The 21720-nt window shown below is 41.9% G+C and overlaps 2 long non-coding RNA genes and 13 other non-coding genes across 19 annotated transcripts in view; 2 read left to right on the forward strand and 13 right to left on the reverse strand.

Moving 5' to 3' along the window:
* LOC139624626 (uncharacterized) overlaps window positions 1–21720 on the reverse strand; it is a 98963-nt gene that overhangs the window by 37875 nt on the left and 39368 nt on the right. The window lies entirely within an intron of this gene.
* trnas-gcu (transfer RNA serine (anticodon GCU)) lies at window positions 51–132 on the reverse strand. The gene has a single exon. It is a non-coding gene; the product is annotated as a tRNA-Ser (tRNA).
* Window positions 2096–2177, reverse strand: trnas-gcu (transfer RNA serine (anticodon GCU)). Its single transcript has one exon. It is a non-coding gene; the product is annotated as a tRNA-Ser (tRNA).
* Window positions 2655–2736, reverse strand: trnas-gcu (transfer RNA serine (anticodon GCU)). The gene has a single exon. It is a non-coding gene; the product is annotated as a tRNA-Ser (tRNA).
* Window positions 3214–3295, reverse strand: trnas-gcu (transfer RNA serine (anticodon GCU)). Its single transcript has one exon. It is a non-coding gene; the product is annotated as a tRNA-Ser (tRNA).
* On the reverse strand, window positions 3773–3854 carry trnas-gcu (transfer RNA serine (anticodon GCU)). Its single transcript has one exon. It is a non-coding gene; the product is annotated as a tRNA-Ser (tRNA).
* On the reverse strand, window positions 4332–4413 carry trnas-gcu (transfer RNA serine (anticodon GCU)). The gene has a single exon. It is a non-coding gene; the product is annotated as a tRNA-Ser (tRNA).
* On the reverse strand, window positions 6491–6572 carry trnas-gcu (transfer RNA serine (anticodon GCU)). Its single transcript has one exon. It is a non-coding gene; the product is annotated as a tRNA-Ser (tRNA).
* Window positions 7050–7131, reverse strand: trnas-gcu (transfer RNA serine (anticodon GCU)). The gene has a single exon. It is a non-coding gene; the product is annotated as a tRNA-Ser (tRNA).
* On the reverse strand, window positions 9095–9176 carry trnas-gcu (transfer RNA serine (anticodon GCU)). Its single transcript has one exon. It is a non-coding gene; the product is annotated as a tRNA-Ser (tRNA).
* trnas-gcu (transfer RNA serine (anticodon GCU)) lies at window positions 9654–9735 on the reverse strand. The gene has a single exon. It is a non-coding gene; the product is annotated as a tRNA-Ser (tRNA).
* trnas-gcu (transfer RNA serine (anticodon GCU)) lies at window positions 12367–12448 on the reverse strand. Its single transcript has one exon. It is a non-coding gene; the product is annotated as a tRNA-Ser (tRNA).
* LOC139624628 (uncharacterized) lies at window positions 13925–21504 on the reverse strand. The gene is made up of 2 exons (XR_011691702.1): window positions 17878–21504; window positions 13925–15080 (listed from the first exon to the last, which is right to left on the reverse strand). It is a non-coding gene; the product is annotated as an uncharacterized lncRNA (long non-coding RNA).
* On the forward strand, window positions 17915–17996 carry trnas-gcu (transfer RNA serine (anticodon GCU)). Its single transcript has one exon. It is a non-coding gene; the product is annotated as a tRNA-Ser (tRNA).
* On the forward strand, window positions 18828–18909 carry trnas-gcu (transfer RNA serine (anticodon GCU)). Its single transcript has one exon. It is a non-coding gene; the product is annotated as a tRNA-Ser (tRNA).

Below are 21720 nucleotides of genomic sequence, written 5' to 3' on the forward strand. Positions count from 1 at the left end.
CAGTTAGCTTGTTGACATGGAAACATGGCAAACTAAAGTAACCTTCATCCCGACGAAGATGGGATTCGAACCCACGCGTGCAGAGCACAATGGATTAGCAGTCCATCGCCTTAACCACTCGGCCACCTCGTCCTCTTCCTTGCCCCTTTTAATGGACAAAGGTGGTCCAGGGCGTAAAACCTGGGAGAATTTGCAGACTCTTCAGCAACTACGGTCCCATGGAAGAAAACGTACCATCACATTTTCAGAATTTTGACGTTGATTTGGTACCAAAGTATCGGTTCTCGTGACATCCTTACTTTGATGCGCACATGGTGGGGAATTAGCTCAAATGGTAGAGCGCTCGCTTAGCATGTGAGAGGTAGCGGGATCGATGCCCGCATTCTCTAGCAAACTTTGAACCCTTTCTTCACCTCTAATCAGGAGGGTTTAACTTTCCTCAGGGAGATGTTTCCCGTAAAGAAAACTAGACTCAGGCGAGGATGGTATTCAAACCACGCATGCAGAGATGAATTATCCCGTTGTCTGTGAGGGTTGTTACCACGAAGACAAAGACAAGTGCTGACTTTGTTCTGCTCTGCAGTCAACAGCTGCTCTGTGATGCAAACGGGAGTTGCAGCACTCTCTGGTGGACAAACTGAACTTCAACAATTTTTGATTGTTGATCTTTCACTCAAACTGGACTTACATGATAGCATTTAATTGTCTCACTAGTTGATGAGTTATAGTTGTCACTTATTTTGTCCATCAGGCTGATGTGGAAAGACTCACTGCTTTGCACACAAAGCCTCATCTTCAACAATAGAAGCTAAATTCTACTGGTGCGTTTGTGGACAGCACATTTGTACTGTCTGACTTGCAAACATCATAGGAAAGTATAAAATAGCTGCTGCAACGATACATTTCCAAAGTTGTATAACTTTGTCCCAGAGTGTCATAAACATCTGATGAGAATTTTGGCGTTGACTTGGTACCAAAGTATCGGTTCTCGTGACATCCTTACTTTGATGTGCACATGGTGGGGAGTTAGCTCAAATGGTAGAGCGCTCGCTTAGCATGTGAGAGGTAGCGGGATCGATGCCCGCATTCTCCAGCAAACTTTGAACCCTTTCTTCACCTCTAATCAGAAGGGTTTAACTTTCCTCAGGGAGATGTTTCCCATAAAGAAAACTAGCCTCAGACGAGGATGGTATTCAAACCACGAATGCAGAGATTAATTATCCCGTTGTCTGTGAGGGTTGTCACCACGAAGACAAAGACAAGTGCTGACTTTGTTCTGCTCCGCAGTCATCAGCTGCTCTGTGATGCAAACGGGAGTTGCAGCACTCTCTGGTGGACAAACTGAACTTCAACAATTTTTGATTGTTGATCTTTCACTCAAACTGGACTTACATGATAACATTTAATTGTCTCACTAGTTGATGAGTTATAGTTGTCACTTATTTTGTCCATCAGGCTGATGTGGAAAGACTCACTGCTTTGCACACAAAGCCTCATCTTCAACAATAGAAGCTAAATTCTACTGGTGCGTTTGTGGACAGCACATTTGTACTGTCTGACTTGCAAACATCATAGGAAAGTATAAAATAGCTGCTGCAACGATACATTTCCACAGTTGTATAACTTTGTCCCAGAGTGTCTTAAACCTTTGAGCAGTGTTAACCTATCTGATGAGCATTGAAACCCATTGATCTTTATTTCAAACTGGACTTGTGGGATCCCATTTCATTGCGTCACTTGTCCTACAGTTAAGGTAGTCAGTTATTTCGTCCATCGGTATGGTGTGGAAAGACTGAACGGTTAGCACACGATGCCTTGTCTTCAAGAGTAGAAGCTAAACTCTGCTGGAGAATGTGGGCATTGATCCCACTACCTCTCACATGCTAAGCGAGCACTCTACCATTTGAGCTAATTCCCCTCTGAGCAACGGCAGGTTCTTGGTTTTGCCAGGTTTTTTCCAAGTATGTGAGACAGCGCATCAATGAGGAAGTGAGCATTTGGACAGAAACTGATGATGTCCCACAGATAGTTTGGTATGATGGAGCCAGTTAGCTTGTTGACATGGAAACATGGCAAACTAAAGTAACCTTCATCCCGACGAAGATGGGATTCGAACCCACGCGTGCAGAGCACAATGGATTAGCAGTCCATCGCCTTAACCACTCGGCCACCTCGTCCTCTTGCTCGCCCCTTTTAATGGACAAAGGTGGTCCAGGGCGTAAAACCTGGGAGAATTTGCAGAATCTTCAGCAACTACGGTCCCATGGAAGAAAACGTACCATCACATTTTCAGAATTTTGGCGTTGACTTGGTACCAAAGTATCGGTTCTCGTGACATCCTTACTTTGATGTGCACACGGTGGGGAATTAGCTCAAATGGTAGAGCGCTCGCTTAGCATGTGAGAGGTAGCGGGATCGATGCCCGCATTCTCCAGCAAACTTTTAACCCTTTCTTCACCTCTAATCAGAAGGGTTTAACTTTCCTCAGGCAGATGTTTCCCGTAAAGAAAACTAAACTCATTATGTGAGACAGAGCATCAATGAGGAAGTGAGCATTTGGACAGAAACTGATGATGTCCCACAGATAGTTTGGTATGATGGAGCCAGTTAGCTTGTTGACATGGAAACATGGCAAACTAAAGTAACCTTCATCCCGACGAAGATGGGATTCGAACCCACGCGTGCAGAGCACAATGGATTAGCAGTCCATCCCCTTAACCACTCGGCCACCTCGTCCTCTTCCTTGCCCCTTTTAATGGACAAAGGTGGTCCAGGGCGTAAAACCTGGGAGAATTTGCAGACTCTTCAGCAACTACGGTCCCATGGAAGAAAACGTACCATCACATTTTCAGAATTTTGACGTTGATTTGGTACCAAAGTATCGGTTCTCGTGACATCCTTACTTTGATGTGCACACGGTGGGGAATTAGCTCAAATGGTAGAGCGCTCGCTTAGCATGTGAGAGGTAGCGGGATCGATGCCCGCATTCTCCAGCAAACTTTTAACCCTTTCTTCACCTCTAATCAGAAGGGTTTAACTTTCCTCAGGCAGATGTTTCCCGTAAAGAAAACTAAACTCATTATGTGAGACAGAGCATCAATGAGGAAGTGAGCATTTGGACAGAAACTGATGATGTCCCACAGATAGTTTGGTATGATGGAGCCAGTTAGCTTGTTGACATGGAAACATGGCAAACTAAAGTAACCTTCATCCCGACGAAGATGGGATTCGAACCCACGCGTGCAGAGCACAATGGATTAGCAGTCCATCGCCTTAACCACTCGGCCACCTCGTCCTCTTCCTTGCCCCTTTTAATGGACAAAGGTGGTCCAGGGCGTAAAACCTGGGAGAATTTGCAGACTCTTCAGCAACTACGGTCCCATGGAAGAAAACGTACCATCACATTTTCAGAATTTTGGCGTTGACTTGGTACCAAAGTATCGGTTCTCGTGACATCCTTACTTTGATGTGCACACGGTGGGGAATTAGCTCAAATGGTAGAGCGCTCGCTTAGCATGTGAGAGGTAGCGGGATCGATGCCCGCATTCTCCAGCAAACTTTTAACCCTTTCTTCACCTCTAATCAGAAGGGTTTAACTTTCCTCAGGCAGATGTTTCCCGTAAAGAAAACTAAACTCATTATGTGAGACAGAGCATCAATGAGGAAGTGAGCATTTGGACAGAAACTGATGATGTCCCACAGATAGTTTGGTATGATGGAGCCAGTTAGCTTGTTGACATGGAAACATGGCAAACTAAAGTAACCTTCATCCCGACGAAGATGGGATTCGAACCCACGCGTGCAGAGCACAATGGATTAGCAGTCCATCGCCTTAACCACTCGGCCACCTCGTCCTCTTCCTTGCCCCTTTTAATGGACAAAGGTGGTCCAGGGCGTAAAACCTGGGAGAATTTGCAGACTCTTCAGCAACTACGGTCCCATGGAAGAAAACGTACCATCACATTTTCAGAATTTTGACGTTGATTTGGTACCAAAGTATCGGTTCTCGTGACATCCTTACTTTGATGTGCACACGGTGGGGAATTAGCTCAAATGGTAGAGCGCTCGCTTAGCATGTGAGAGGTAGCGGGATCGATGCCCGCATTCTCCAGCAAACTTTTAACCCTTTCTTCACCTCTAATCAGAAGGGTTTAACTTTCCTCAGGCAGATGTTTCCCGTAAAGAAAACTAAACTCATTATGTGAGACAGAGCATCAATGAGGAAGTGAGCATTTGGACAGAAACTGATGATGTCCCACAGATAGTTTGGTATGATGGAGCCAGTTAGCTTGTTGACATGGAAACATGGCAAACTAAAGTAACCTTCATCCCGACGAAGATGGGATTCGAACCCACGCGTGCAGAGCACAATGGATTAGCAGTCCATCGCCTTAACCACTCGGCCACCTCGTCCTCTTCCTTGCCCCTTTTAATGGACAAAGGTGGTCCAGGGCGTAAAACCTGGGAGAATTTGCAGACTCTTCAGCAACTACGGTCCCATGGAAGAAAACGTACCATCACATTTTCAGAATTTTGACGTTGATTTGGTACCAAAGTATCGGTTCTCGTGACATCCTTACTTTGATGCGCACATGGTGGGGAATTAGCTCAAATGGTAGAGCGCTCGCTTAGCATGTGAGAGGTAGCGGGATCGATGCCCGCATTCTCCAGCAAACTTTGAACCCTTTCTTCACCTCTAATCAGGAGGGTTTAACTTTCCTCAGGGAGATGTTTCACATAAAGAAAACTAGACTCAGGCGAGGATGGTATTCAAACCACGAATGCAGAGATTAATTATCCCGTTGTCTGTGAGGGTTGTTACCACGAAGACAAAGACAAGTGCTGACTTTGTTCTGCTCTGCAGTCAACAGCTGCTCTGTGATGCAAACGGGAGTTGCAGCACTCTCTGGTGGACAAACTGAACTTCAACAATTTTTGATTGTTGATCTTTCACTCAAACTGGACTTACATGATAGCATTTAATTGTCTCACTAGTTGATGAGTTATAGTTGTCATTTATTTTGTCCATCAGGCTGATGTGGAAAGACTCACTGCTTTGCACACAAAGCCTCATCTTCAACAATAGAAGCTAAATTCTACTGGTGCGTTTGTGGACAGCACATTTGTACTGTCTGACTTGCAAACATCATAGGAAAGTATAAAATAGCTGCTGCAACGATACATTTCCACAGTTGTATAACTTTGTCCCATAGTGTCTTAAACCTTTGCGTTTGTGGACAGCACATTTGTACTGTCTGACTTGCAAACATCATAGGAAAGTATAAAATAGCTGCTGCAACGATACATTTCCAAAGTTGTATAACTTTGTCCCAGAGTGTCATAAACATCTGATGAGAATTTTGGCGTTGACTTGGTACCAAAGTATCGGTTCTCGTGACATCCTTACTTTGATGTGCACATGGTGGGGAATTAGCTCAAATGGTAGAGCGCTCGCTTAGCATGTGAGAGGTAGCGGGATCGATGCCCGCATTCTCCAGCAAACTTTGAACCCTTTCTTCACCTCTAATCAGAAGGGTTTAACTTTCCTCAGGGAGATGTTTCCCATAAAGAAAACTAGACTCAGACGAGGATGGTATTCAAACCACGAATGCAGAGATTAATTATCCCGTTGTCTGTGAGGGTTGTCACCACGAAGACAAAGACAAGTGCTGACTTTGTTCTGCTCCGCAGTCATCAGCTGCTCTGTGATGCAAACGGGAGTTGCAGCACTCTCTGGTGGACAAACTGAACTTCAACAATTTTTGATTGTTGATCTTTCACTCAAACTGGACTTACATGATAACATTTAATTGTCTCACTAGTTGATGAGTTATAGTTGTCACTTATTTTGTCCATCAGGCTGATGTGGAAAGACTCACTGCTTTGCACACAAAGCCTCATCTTCAACAATAGAAGCTAAATTCTACTGGTGCGTTTGTGGACAGCACATTTGTACTGTCTGACTTGCAAACATCATAGGAAAGTATAAAATAGCTGCTGCAACGATACATTTCCACAGTTGTATAACTTTGTCCCAGAGTGTCTTAAACCTTTGAGCAGTGTTAACCTATCTGATGAGCCTTGAAACCCATTGATCTTTATTTCAAACTGGACTTGTGGGATCCCATTTCATTGCGTCACTTGTCCTACAGTTAAGGTAGTCAGTTATTTCGTCCATCGGTATGGTGTGGAAAGACTGAACGGTTAGCACACGATGCCTTGTCTTCAAGAGTAGAAGCTAAACTCTGCTGGAGAATGTGGGCATTGATCCCACTACCTCTCACATGCTAAGCGAGCACTCTACCATTTGAGCTAATTCCCCTCTGAGCAACTGCAGGTTCTTGGTTTTGCCAGGTTTTTTCCAAGTATGTGAGACAGCGCATCAATGAGGAAGTGAGCATTTGGACAGATGTCCCACAGATAGTTTGGTATGATGGAGCCAGTTAGCTTGTTGACATGGAAACATGGCAAACTAAAGTAACCTTCATCCCGACGAAGATGGGATTCGAACCCACGCGTGCAGAGCACAATGGATTAGCAGTCCATCGCCTTAACCACTCGGCCACCTCGTCCTCTTGCTCACCCCTTTTAATGGACAAAGGTGGTCCAGGGCGTAAAACCTGGGAGAATTTGCAGAATCTTCAGCAACTACGGTCCCATGGAAGAAAACGTACCATCACATTTTCAGAATTTTGGCGTTGACTTGGTACCAAAGTATCGGTTCTCGTGACATCCTTACTTTGATGTGCACACGGTGGGGAATTAGCTCAAATGGTAGAGCGCTCGCTTAGCATGTGAGAGGTAGCGGGATCGATGCCCGCATTCTCCAGCAAACTTTTAACCCTTTCTTCACCTCTAATCAGAAGGGTTTAACTTTCCTCAGGCAGATGTTTCCCGTAAAGAAAACTAAACTCATTATGTGAGACAGAGCATCAATGAGGAAGTGAGCATTTGGACAGAAACTGATGATGTCCCACAGATAGTTTGGTATGATGGAGCCAGTTAGCTTGTTGACATGGAAACATGGCAAACTAAAGTAACCTTCATCCCGACGAAGATGGGATTCGAACCCACGCGTGCAGAGCACAATGGATTAGCAGTCCATCGCCTTAACCACTCGGCCACCTCGTCCTCTTCCTTGCCCCTTTTAATGGACAAAGGTGGTCCAGGGCGTAAAACCTGGGAGAATTTGCAGACTCTTCAGCAACTACGGTCCCATGGAAGAAAACGTACCATCACATTTTCAGAATTTTGACGTTGATTTGGTACCAAAGTATCGGTTCTCGTGACATCCTTACTTTGATGCGCACACGGTGGGGAATTAGCTCAAATGGTAGAGCGCTCGCTTAGCATGTGAGAGGTAGCGGGATTGATGCCCGCATTCTCCAGCAAACTTTTAACCCTTTCTTCACCTCTAATCAGGAGGGTTTAACTTTCCTCAGGGAGATGTTTCCCGTAAAGAAAACTAGACTCAGGCGAGGATGGTATTCAAACCACGAATGCAGAGATTAATTATCCCGTTGTCTGTGAGGGTTGTTACCACGAAGACAAAGACAAGTGCTGACTTTGTTCTGCTCTGCAGTCAACAGCTGCTCTGTGATGCAAACGGGAGTTGCAGCACTCTCTGGTGGACAAACTGAACTTCAACAATTTTTGATTGTTGATCTTTCACTCAAACTGGACTTACATGATAGCATTTAATTGTCTCACTAGTTGATGAGTTATAGTTGTCACTTATTTTGTCCATCAGGCTGATGTGGAAAGACTCACTGCTTTGCACACAAAGCCTCATATTCAACAATAGAAGCTAAATTCTACTGGTGCGTTTGTGGACAGCACATTTGTACTGTCTGACTTGCAAACATCATAGGAAAGTATAAAATAGCTGCTGCAACGATACATTTCCAAAGTTGTATAACTTTGTCCCAGAGTGTCATAAACATCTGATGAGAATTTTGGCGTTGACTTGGTACCAAAGTATCGGTTCTCGTGACATCCTTACTTTGATGTGCACATGGTGGGGAATTAGCTCAAATGGTAGAGCGCTCGCTTAGCATGTGAGAGGTAGCGGGATCGATGCCCGCATTCTCCAGCAAACTTTGAACCCTTTCTTCACCTCTAATCAGAAGGGTTTAACTTTCCTCAGGGAGATGTTTCCCATAAAGAAAACTAGCCTCAGACGAGGATGGTATTCAAACCACGAATGCAGAGATTAATTATCCCGTTGTCTGTGAGGGTTGTCACCACGAAGACAAAGACAAGTGCTGACTTTGTTCTGCTCCGCAGTCATCAGCTGCTCTGTGATGCAAACGGGAGTTGCAGCACTCTCTGGTGGACAAACTGAACTTCAACAATTTTTGATTGTTGATCTTTCACTCAAACTGGACTTACATGATAACATTTAATTGTCTCACTAGTTGATGAGTTATAGTTGTCACTTATTTTGTCCATCAGGCTGATGTGGAAAGACTCACTGCTTTGCACACAAAGCCTCATCTTCAACAATAGAAGCTAAATTCTACTGGTGCGTTTGTGGACAGCACATTTGTACTGTCTGACTTGCAAACATCATAGGAAAGTATAAAATAGCTGCTGCAACGATACATTTCCACAGTTGTATAACTTTGTCCCAGAGTGTCTTAAACCTTTGAGCAGTGTTAACCTATCTGATGAGCATTGAAACCCATTGATCTTTATTTCAAACTGGACTTGTGGGATCCCATTTCATTGCGTCACTTGTCCTACAGTTAAGGTAGTCAGTTATTTCGTCCATCGGTATGGTGTGGAAAGACTGAACGGTTAGCACACGATGCCTTGTCTTCAAGAGTAGAAGCTAAACTCTGCTGGAGAATGTGGGCATTGATCCCACTACCTCTCACATGCTAAGCGAGCACTCTACCATTTGAGCTAATTCCCCTCTGAGCAACGGCAGGTTCTTGGTTTTGCCAGGTTTTTTCCAAGTATGTGAGACAGCGCATCAATGAGGAAGTGAGCATTTGGACAGAAACTGATGATGTCCCACAGATAGTTTGGTATGATGGAGCCAGTTAGCTTGTTGACATGGAAACATGGCAAACTAAAGTAACCTTCATCCCGACGAAGATGGGATTCGAACCCACGCGTGCAGAGCACAATGGATTAGCAGTCCATCGCCTTAACCACTCGGCCACCTCGTCCTCTTGCTCGCCCCTTTTAATGGACAAAGGTGGTCCAGGGCGTAAAACCTGGGAGAATTTGCAGAATCTTCAGCAACTACGGTCCCATGGAAGAAAACGTACCATCACATTTTCAGAATTTTGGCGTTGACTTGGTACCAAAGTATCGGTTCTCGTGACATCCTTACTTTGATGTGCACACGGTGGGGAATTAGCTCAAATGGTAGAGCGCTCGCTTAGCATGTGAGAGGTAGCGGGATCGATGCCCGCATTCTCCAGCAAACTTTTAACCCTTTCTTCACCTCTAATCAGAAGGGTTTAACTTTCCTCAGGCAGATGTTTCCCGTAAAGAAAACTAAACTCATTATGTGAGACAGAGCATCAATGAGGAAGTGAGCATTTGGACAGAAACTGATGATGTCCCACAGATAGTTTGGTATGATGGAGCCAGTTAGCTTGTTGACATGGAAACATGGCAAACTAAAGTAACCTTCATCCCGACGAAGATGGGATTCGAACCCACGCGTGCAGAGCACAATGGATTAGCAGTCCATCGCCTTAACCACTCGGCCACCTCGTCCTCTTCCTTGCCCCTTTTAATGGACAAAGGTGGTCCAGGGCGTAAAACCTGGGAGAATTTGCAGACTCTTCAGCAACTACGGTCCCATGGAAGAAAACGTACCATCACATTTTCAGAATTTTGACGTTGATTTGGTACCAAAGTATCGGTTCTCGTGACATCCTTACTTTGATGCGCACACGGTGGGGAATTAGCTCAAATGGTAGAGCGCTCGCTTAGCATGTGAGAGGTAGCGGGATCGATGCCCGCATTCTCCAGCAAACTTTTAACCCTTTCTTCACCTCTAATCAGGAGGGTTTAACTTTCCTCAGGGAGATGTTTCCCGTAAAGAAAACTAGACTCAGGCGAGGATGGTATTCAAACCACGAATGCAGAGATTAATTATCCCGTTGTCTGTGAGGGTTGTTACCACGAAGACAAAGACAAGTGCTGACTTTGTTCTGCTCTGCAGTCAACAGCTGCTCTGTGATGCAAACGGGAGTTGCAGCACTCTCTGGTGGACAAACTGAACTTCAACAATTTTTGATTGTTGATCTTTCACTCAAACTGGACTTACATGATAGCATTTAATTGTCTCACTAGTTGATGAGTTATAGTTGTCACTTATTTTGTCCATCAGGCTGATGTGGAAAGACTCACTGCTTTGCACACAAAGCCTCATATTCAACAATAGAAGCTAAATTCTACTGGTGCGTTTGTGGACAGCACATTTGTACTGTCTGACTTGCAAACATCATAGGAAAGTATAAAATAGCTGCTGCAACGATACATTTCCAAAGTTGTATAACTTTGTCCCAGAGTGTCATAAACATCTGATGAGAATTTTGGCGTTGACTTGGTACCAAAGTATCGGTTCTCGTGACATCCTTACTTTGATGTGCACATGGTGGGGAATTAGCTCAAATGGTAGAGCGCTCGCTTAGCATGTGAGAGGTAGCGGGATCGATGCCCGCATTCTCCAGCAAACTTTGAACCCTTTCTTCACCTCTAATCAGAAGGGTTTAACTTTCCTCAGGGAGATGTTTCCCATAAAGAAAACTAGACTCAGACGAGGATGGTATTCAAACCACGAATGCAGAGATTAATTATCCCGTTGTCTGTGAGGGTTGTCACCACGAAGACAAAGACAAGTGCTGACTTTGTTCTGCTCCGCAGTCATCAGCTGCTCTGTGATGCAAACGGGAGTTGCAGCACTCTCTGGTGGACAAACTGAACTTCAACAATTTTTGATTGTTGATCTTTCACTCAAACTGGACTTACATGATAACATTTAATTGTCTCACTAGTTGATGAGTTATAGTTGTCACTTATTTTGTCCATCAGGCTGATGTGGAAAGACTCACTGCTTTGCACACAAAGCCTCATCTTCAACAATAGAAGCTAAATTCTACTGGTGCGTTTGTGGACAGCACATTTGTACTGTCTGACTTGCAAACATCATAGGAAAGTATAAAATAGCTGCTGCAACGATACATTTCCACAGTTGTATAACTTTGTCCCAGAGTGTCTTAAACCTTTGAGCAGTGTTAACCTATCTGATGAGCCTTGAAACCCATTGATCTTTATTTCAAACTGGACTTGTGGGATCCCATTTCATTGCGTCACTTGTCCTACAGTTAAGGTAGTCAGTTATTTCATCCATCGGGATGGTGTGGAAAGACTGAACGGTTAGCACACGATGCCTTGTCTTCAAGAGTAGAAGCTAAACTCTGCTGATACATTTCCAAAGTTGTATAACTTTGTCCCAGAGTGTCATAAACATCTGATGAGCCTTGAAACCCGTTGATCTTTATTTCAAACTGGACTTGTGGGATCCCATTTCATTGCGTCACTTGTCCTACAGTTAAGGTAGTCAGTTATTTCATCCATCGGGATGGTGTGGAAAGACTGAACGGTTAGCACACGATGCCTTGTCTTCAAGAGTAGAAGCTAAACTCTGCTGATACATTTCCAAAGTTGTATAACTTTGTCCCAGAGTGTCATAAACATCTGATGAGCCTTGAAACCCGTTGATCTTTATTTCAAACTGGACTTGTGGGATCCCATTTCATTGCGTCACTTGTCCTACAGTTAAGGTAGTCAGTTATTTCATCCATCGGGATGGTGTGGAAAGACTGAACGGTTAGCACACGATGCCTTGTCTTCAAGAGTAGAAGCTAAACTCTGCTGATACATTTCCAAAGTTGTATAACTTTGTCCCAGAGTGTCATAAACATCTGATGAGCCTTGAAACCCGTTGATCTTTATTTCAAACTGGACTTGTGGGATCCCATTTCATTGCGCCACTAGTCCTACAGTTAAGGTAGTCAGTTATTTCGTCCATCAGGATGGTGTGGAAAGACCACGATGCCTTGTCTTCAAGAGTAGAAGCTAAACTCTGCTGGAGAATGTGGGCATTGATTCCACTACCTCTCACATGCTAAACGAGCGCTCTACCATTTGAGTTAATTCCCCTCTGAGCAACTGTAGGTTATTGGTTTTGCTAGGTTATTTCCAAGTATGTGAGACAGCGCATTAATGAGGAAGTGAGCATTTGGACAGAAACTGATGATGTCCCACAGATAGTTTGGTATGATGCAGCCAGTTAGCTTGTTTACATGGAAACATGGCAAACTAAAGTAACCTTCATCCCAACAAGGATGGGATTTGAACCTACGCGTGCAGAGCACAATGGATTAGCAGTCCATCGCCTTAACCACTCGGCCACCTCGTCCTCTTGTTTGGCCCTTTTAATGGACAAAGGCGGTCCAGGGCGTAAAACCTGGGAGAATTTGCAGAATCTTCAGCAACTATGGAAGAAAACGTACCATCACATTTTCAGAATTTTGGTGTTGACTTGGTACCAAAGTATCGGTTCTTGTGACATCCTTACTTTGCTGCGCACATGGTGGGGAATTAGCTCAAATGGTAGAGCGCTCGCTTAGCATGTGAAAGGTAGCAGGATTGATGCCTGGATTCTCCAGTAAACTTTTAATAAACAAACCCTGTGAAAAGACACAAACAAACAATGAATTGATCCTCATGTCAAATGTTGTTGTGTTGTTGTGTAGCTCTGCCTGTTGGTGATGTGAGGGAAATAGCTCCTCCCACTACTATAAATCAAGTGGCTGATCATTTCAGCTCTGACTTCCGGGAGATACAACCCTCAGAGGAAAGGAGTCTAACTGCTGTGGTGCATTTGAGTCCCTGTCTGGACTTTGTCCAAAATGTTGTTGTGGATTGTAAAGGACGTTTTGAGAGGAGTAAAGTTTTTTGTGTTGTGTTTATGTAGTTTTTTGTGAATAGCTTAACATGTTGGATTTGAACTGAAGTTAAGACGTTGACTCACAGCTATAATTTGAAGTTTTGAAGTAATGATAATGTGAGCAGCATAACGGCGCTGACTATGTGCAGGAAGTGCTGCTCAGACCATCATCATGTATTGTCATCTTTAGGAAGGACAACATCTGTATTGGAAAACAAGGTCATAAACATTACAATGTACATTCTCCGATCGTAGCTGTCTGTTTGTAGTGTCCTAAACTTCAATTTTCCTTTACTGCAAATGAAGAGAAAACTTTCCCTGTTGTGTTAGAGACAGGCACCGTTTTTCTTTTTTTAACGTCCTCAATTACATTAGCATATTTATTAACCTGGCCTCAGAATTAGCCTTCTATTTGTTCATGACTTTGGTTATTAATTGAGACTGGGCAATTATCCGTACACAGAGAATTCACAGCACAGGTAAAACGATCAGTGAGCTAAACTGATAATATTTGAAGGATTTTCTGCTCATGCCTGGAAAACACTGAAACACCTTTTCAATTCAGATTCAAAGAACACGGTTATTGTTGGACAGTGACAAAGTGAAGGTCTACTCGTGCTGTAACGAGGAGTGGATGTGTATTCAGGGCCAATGCCAGGAAGGGAGAGAGGACCAAAACATTTGTGACTATTACATTTTTTTGACTTTTGGCCAAAACAGAAACTTCAGCGTCTATTGCTAAAGTTCAGTTAATTTCTAATCAACTCAACTTAAAACTTGTCCCACAAACTACGTTACAAACTCATAAATTGCACTGTGAATTTATCAGCAAACAAAACACAAGCACTGACAGCCCCAGTGGTTGCAAACTTTTCAAACAGTCCCAACAGCAGTGGACCAGCTCTGCAGGCTCTGTCCATTTACAGCACTGCTATTCTCATGCTGTGTTCACTTTGGGTGGGGGTGGGGGGTGGAGGCCAAAGCTGTACCTGTTGGCTTTGCAGGATGTATGCTATCTGAAACAGCAGACTGCTGTCTTGTTACCATGGTGACTTTCATCAGTGCTTCAACTGGAATTAAAAAAGAAGGTTCCTGCACAACGCACCCATACAGCCATCTGATTGGCAGAGGTATTTGACTTTCTTGAGTAGATAAATGATGAAATATTGTCCTTAAGTTTGGCTTATCATGTAATCAATTTAGATTTCATATCTGACGTCCGATCCCCACTTGAAATAAAAAATTATATGTAGAGTTTTTTTGGGAAATAGCTTTATCAGAAAAAAAGACCCAAGGGATTAAAAGATTGAATTCTGTCCATTTATGTCCTTAATGTAGTGTAACAAAAATACATAATACATGCTACAGTACATAAATACATGGAAGCAGATGGCGAGCACATTTAAACAGATACAATGATGTAAGTACACTGTACATCTTTAATTGCATTTTAATGAGAAATTAAATATATATTTAATTATATATTGTGCAACTGGGATTTCCTCTTTGCCGTAACAAATATGTTTTGTTGTTTTTCCCCATTATTGTTCAGCTGCTGATTATTCAGTGTGTCTCATTTACAGGCCGTGATTGTTATGGTCTGAAAACTGTTTCAAAATTGTCCCCATTCTGCCTAAAATAACCCTGTTGCTGGGAAAATCTTGTGTAGAGGAACCATGTCTTCTTTTGCTTGAGCTTTGTTCAAACTTCAAGATAATATGTCTGGAAAACCAGCGTTCAAAAGTGTCATAGTCATGCTTTGCTTTGTAGCAGCTTCAAGAAACTTGGTAAAATGGTAAAAACAAAAAAATGAAGAGAAGTGATAAAAACTAGTTCAAAAGGAACTGACAAGATGAAAGTAAACAGAGTGCTGACGAACAAACTGAGTTCAGACGGGTGTATGTTCCAGCTCAGAGGGGCCTTATCTATGAAAACTGCATAAAGCCATCTGGCTGGCATACCCCCCCTGTAGGTGGCCCGGTCTCCACATCAGTTCTGGGCTGTGATGGCAGAAGAGTTTGGAGGAGAGATCAGAAGTCTGAAGTCTCTTTCCCAGTTGCTGTCCAACTGAGCTGAACCACCAATCTGTTACTTCTGTCTTCTCCAGGCACGTTGGACAAAAAAACAAAAAAAAAAAAACAAAGAAGGGGGTAATCGAAATCGAGCATGATAATTAAAACAACAATGACGAGTACATCCATATGTACATGCTAGCTCACGGTACACAGGTGTGCAATAATCACAAATACCAGTTCTCTCAACAACGTCCAAACCTAAACAACAAAACTCTCCTCCTGTAAAAAACGAGCCCAGGCCGTCTTAAAAGCACCTTTTATCAGCTGCTGTATAGAAAGTCAAGAATTAACTTTAAAACCAACATGGATGAGAAATCTTTAAAGTGAGCAGAAAAAAATTGAAGGTCTGTAATTCCACAACAAGTGGGAAAATATCTGCTGATGAAGATCATGTGATATGTTAGAAAGCTCCGGAACAGCCAGTGAGCAGATCTTGAGGTGAGATTATTTTGTTGAAGAGTAGGTGCTTTGTCAGTCAGTGGTTTATGTTTGTGTAAAGTTAAAGCAACTAGAACTGACTGGTTAGGGTTTAAGTCAACCAACCAACTGAAGATGATGTAGTTTGAGACACAGTTTAGAGATGTTTAAACCATCACCACAGCTTGATGAGGACCATGAAAATGTTTAGAAAGAAACACTGAGTGGGACCCTGTTTTTTATTTTATTTTTCAACTTGCAGTTTGAAGGTTAGTGAACCTTCAAGTTCAATTGTCAATTTTCAATTTTATTTGCGGACCAAAATCAAAAAGCACACATTAGCCTCCAGTGGCGTTACACTTTGTTCAGAATTCGATAGACTCTCTCCTTATTTCAGATCTGACCTCTTTGTGAGAGAAATATGAAATCCACTGAAATGAATTGATTTTTCTCTGAAATGTTGTCGTTCTAGACACAGATGCTGATGAACCCCTGCTACTTCTGCATCTACTACTGAGAGATGATCATTCAAATCATTATTTGAAGTGTCTGTATCATTTGTCTGGCAAAAAAGACTCTCGACACTATTCAAGCACTGATTTTGATATATCAACTTCAACTTTTACATTCATGCAAATACAATGGAAAGTTCTTTTTTAAAAAGGTTAGATTGGCTTTAATCTGTCCAATTCAAAACTCTCTCATTAGTTATATTGTGCAAACAGTGGATTCCTACAAGGTGGTGCAGTTACTCATTAACACCGTTTCTTACAGCGACAAAAACAAACAGCTGGAGACAATACCATGTTCTGGATCTGGCTGTGTAGAGTTAATTTGTGTGAGTTTCAATCAAACAACATGAAAATCACCTGCAATGAACAATCAAATACCAGAGCTGAATACTAAATTATTATTAAATTAAATTATAATTTTCGACTTTCAACTTAATTGGTGAACATATATCTGACAGTTTCATAAGTACATACTTGACTCCTCAGGGGGAAGGTGTTTTGTGGGTTTTTGTCCTTTACAGTTCAGATAACATGTTTAATAACTTGCTTATTTGTTCTGCTTCTTCTGTGAAGTAACACAAGGCCAAGGCTAGACAGGATCCTCCATCCTCCATCCAGCAAAATAATTCAGAGGAGAACTGCGTCCATTAAACCTCTGCTACATCACTTTTTCACAGTCTGAAGTTTTATACCTTTATACAACTGTACAACTTTCCTAACAAGTTACCATTAGTTTTTGTCAACAACATTTTCCTGGTAAATCAACTTTCTCGCAGAGAGGACCACATTTGTAACCAAGCTATTTACATTCAGACTTTCAGGTCCCTGTTGCCCAGGGACAGCTGTCTCTCTTTTGAAAAATTATGACACAAACAATATAGAAAATCTATTACTGGGCACAGCTGTGAGCAAACACTCCTCCCTAAGGCAACAATAAAAAACCCTTCAGTAAAACTTTGCATGTGGACCTCCAGCCACCTTTTACTTAAACTTTTCTGATGAAATTATAGGTTTGAGCAAAGTTAGGTTGAGGAGGTATCTAATTACAAGGTTCATAAGTGTAATTCAACTCATTTACAGAGAAAATTTGCCAATGTTAAGTGCATTCTCTGTGGGGAGCTCAGAGATGCTGGTCCATTTTTCTTCCAAATGCCAGCATACAAAAAAACTGTGGAGTAAACTTTCATGGATTATTACCACTCATACCTACTCCTACTGAAAAATGGTAAAATGGGTTCTTTTGTGTAATTGATCACTGCAGGATTTTTTTATTTGACTATTATTTTGAAATAAATTCTACATTCATTTCAAACATTTGCAAGTAACAAGCCAAACTTCCTAAACGGCCTTTCTACATTAAGACATACATATTTAGATTTGTGTATTTTAAAAGATTTTAAAGAATCTGTACAATTTACAATTACTGTTCATTTGTGTACACAGTTAGTAGTGAGTGTTAGTAGGTTATTGTATATTTCACATTAAGATAAGGCAGAAAGAGAAACAATGAATCCTCCTAAGAGACCTAAGAAACCACTATCAGCAAGACAACATTACTGTTTTTGCTTTTCAATGTTACAAATCACTGATGAAAAAAAACATAACCACCTGATAAAGGTTTGGTCAGGTTTAGGCAGAGGAACAAGTCTCCTAAACGAGATCACCTATTTCCTTTGAAACATAATAACGAGAGGACTTTGGTTCGAATCCCATCTTCATCAGGATGGAGTTTACTTTAATCTGCCATGTTTACATGTCCACATGCTAACTTGCTCCATTACAACAACTCTCATCGGATCAAGATCAGTTTCTATCATTTTTTCTTTGCCACTGATACACCACTTTTCCTGTATCCATGTGAAACCTGACCTGGAAAGTCTCCTGGGTTTACTACCCACATCACCTTTCTCCTTCAAATTCAGTGTCAGGAGGACGAGGTGGCCGAGTGGTTAAGGCGATGGACTGCTAATCCATTGTGCTCTGCACGCGTGGGTTTGAATCCCATCTTCGTCGTAGCTTGTTCCATTATAACAAGGGGTTGGATTATCATCCCTTCCAATCACAAACATATGAAATATCATGGGTTAGCAATGGACTGCTAATCCATTTGAATCCCATCCTTGTTGGGATGGATTTTACTTTAGTCTGCCATGTTTCCATGTCAAATGTTAACTGGCTCCATTACAACAACTCTCTTTCTATCGCACCTGTTCTCTTCTGCATTAATACACTGTCACACACACTGAGAAAAAAACCTGGCAAAAGCAATGACTGAATTTTATCTGCAGGATAATTAGCTCAAATGGCAGCACGCTTGTTTAGCATGTGAGAGGTAGTGGGACTGATGCCCACATTATCCAGCAGAGCTTTTCTTCTTGAAGAAGAGGCCAGTGAGTGTCTCTACACCAGCCCCATGGCTGTTTTAACTCAGGCACCAGTGAGAAAATGAAATGTGATCCTGGAAGTCCGGTTTGAGTTAAAGGTCAGTAGGTTTGAAAGCTCATCAGGCCCATAAACACTGCCGAGTGGTTTATGGTACTTGTTGTTCACAGAGAAATGACGAAATAAGTGAGTGTATTAACTCAAGTACCAGTGAGACAATAAAATGTAATCAGTGCAGTTTGAGTTAACGATCAGTGAGTTTGAAAACTCATCAGGCACTCATCAGGCACATGAACCCTGCTTAATAGTTCACTGTATCCATTTTCTTTCTCCACTTTTCCAGAAGGGCTAAATTTAGCTCCTGTACGTTCCTGTATGTGAGAAACCTTGGTAGCTGACCTGGAAAGTCTATTGGGTTTACTACCCACACCACTTTCTTTCCTTTAAAACCATTCATGGAAAGATGAGGTGGCCGAGTGGTTAAGGCGATGGACTGCTAATCCATTGTGTTCTGCACGCGTGGGTTCGAATCCCATTCTCATCGAGATGGAAATTGCTTTGATCTCCCATGCTAACTTGTGCCATTATAATGACAAAGGCTGAATTAAGTTCCTGAGCCTCCATGAAATACTTGGGGATAAACAGAAATTAGTTTATTAGCTCACAATCAAAATCATTTCTTGTTGGTTAGACATGATAAATAATTTTAAAATATCCCTTTGAGCTCTGAGAACTAGTGTTTGACATCTGTCATTTTTTGTCATTGTCATCATTGTCATCAACATTTTATAGAAAATGCTTACAGTATGCATGTACTGTGGATGCACCACATGGACAGCATTTAGATAATGAATTACAGGATTAAGTGGCACCATCCATTTGAGACAGGCCAGAAAGCAGTTTTATAATCTCCAAATCCTCCAAACAAATTTTCACTTATTGTACATACTGACTTGTTGAAGGCATCACATCAACCTTCACTGCCAGTAACTCCTTCAGGTCAGGTGTGAAACCTAAACAAAGTGCTTTCAGCTCACATATTTCTCTACGAAGGTTTTCTCCTCTAAATTGCTCACATACCAACAAACAGTACCGGAGGAATCAGACCTTCCACCTCCATCTAGAATGACTCAATGTCTCTCTCTTCTTGAAGTCTTTTCTTTCCATCTATCACAGGAATGTGGTAGAGTTTCCTTACTTGATCCCTTTTCAGTTTCCTCCTGATGCTGCCTGCAATGAGTAGATTTTCTCCCAGCATGCCAGCTGGGAAACTGAAAACTGAGCACTACCTCCATGCTCCTACCAAACGGGTCATTAATGCACTCAGCTCTATTCAAGTTCAACAATTCAGTCACTAAAAACTGCTCAGCTGTGTTGCCTTCATGACAGCAGCATTCCTGTACCATCAAACCAGCGGTGGCATTAATTTTAGGTGCAGATGAGGTAGAATGTAAATCTGGAACATCAAAACCTCTCATCTGTTACACAATCTGCAGGTTCAAAGCTGCCATCCTCATCCCACATTCAAGGGCTTGGACCTATCTGTTCAGGCATTACTTCTAATGCAAAATGAAATAAAAGCATAGAAATTCCACATAGAAAGTGGAGGCTCAAACTGTCCTTCAAAAGCCTGGAACCACGAGGGTTGAATAAAAAAAATAAATATATAAGGTGAAGTCCACTGACCCTCATATGAATCACCTATCAGCCACTCTCCTTTGTTGCAGGTGGAGATGGAAAGAACTAAAAATAAGGTCAAGCAAAGTAACAGCTAGTTCAGTTCTCAACTGTATGACAGAGTTTCCTAATGCAAAGTTTTCATTTAAAACAACTTTTCTTCTAACAGAAGCTTTTACTCATTAAACTAACTTACTTTAATCAAGTTTTACTTAGTGAAACCTGACCCTGTCTGTCAGGCGTTCCACTACAGTCAGTCCAGGCTGAAATATCTCAGCTACTAAGGGCTGAGTTGCTATGAAAAAAAAATCTCCAGATAAACTGATAATTTTTTTAAATACTGTCGAGTAATGACAGGGAAGGGGATGGAAAGTGGGGGAATGACACACAACAAAGGTCACTGTCCAGACTCAAACACTTCCAATTAAAAGGACACTTATTTCTTACGCCGGCCTCAATCCAAACTACTTTTCAATTGATTTCACTGTCACAGCCACATTTCCAGTGTCGTATGGTGTAAGGTGGTCGTCCCAGCTGTCTCAAGTTATTTTTTTTTCCTTCTGATAAAATTCAACATATTTAATATTATATAAAATATTATAATATTAAGTTTTTTGTCTTGGCTCTTGCAAATAGTGACGTTCAATGAAGCTTTCTCCAGCAACAAACAGGAAGCTGCAAAACGAGATGACAGTGATGATGGAGGCGTAAGAATGAGAGTCACCTGATATGAGGCCAACATTAAGTACATAAGGAAGGCGAGGGTAACTGGACACAAAGAAAATTATTTCAAAATAAAACAGTAAATCATTAATGCAAAGTCCAAACAATCACTCTGGGGGCCAATCCTGACAATTATTAACATGTTGAGGTACTTACTCTTTATATAGAATGAGAAGAGATAATTCGAATTTAAAAAAGCAAAAAGTCTTTAAACTTCTTCCAGAAGCATGATGGGAAATAATCTGAAAGGAATCTAGTCTTGCAAATAGTGACTGTGCAGAATCCTCAGTCTTTACAAAATCTTCATCAAAGTCTTTACAACTCCTATCCACATGCCCAAGTTTCAAAGCACTGTGTGGTGTTGTTTAATGTATAGTAAACACTATGAAAACTGCAGCAGCTATTAAAGCGTCGTGCAGAACCACACTCAGCTGCAATTATGCTCAGTAATGAACTCTTTGCCTTTAGGGCTTCAATTCAGATTTAATTGATCAAGGTCATCATAACACCTAATGACAAAAGCAATCTATTAATAAAGTTCCATCAACTACAAATTAAAAATTTCTCAAACTGATTCTAACCAAATGTCAAATTATATGTTAAATGTAAGATGTTTTCTCACCTGCTGCAGGCTATACTTTATATTAATATAGTTTAAATAATGTATATAGTGGTTGATTGTCAGTGGTCCAATACTAAGAACAATGATTTTACACTGACTCAATTTATGGCTCATATCGAAACTAATTTAATTTCCCACTTAAGTGGGAGTGGCGTCATCACATCGATTCAAACAGGATTTATTTGCACATTTCAGACAGAGCTGAGAGAACGATCCTCAGCAGCGTGTTGTTACAGTGGATGTTGATTCTCCTACAATAGATGTGCAGCAGCAGCAGCAGCAGCGGCGGCGGCAGCGCTGTGCGGCTCCATCTGTGACCTGCACTCTCGCCAC

This window comes from Trachinotus anak, unplaced genomic scaffold (genome assembly GCF_046630095.1).
Source record: "Trachinotus anak isolate AG129_WGS33_773 ecotype Australia unplaced genomic scaffold, CSIRO_AGI_Tana_v1 ptg000008l, whole genome shotgun sequence".
Lineage (NCBI taxonomy): Eukaryota > Metazoa > Chordata > Actinopteri > Carangiformes > Carangidae > Trachinotus > Trachinotus anak.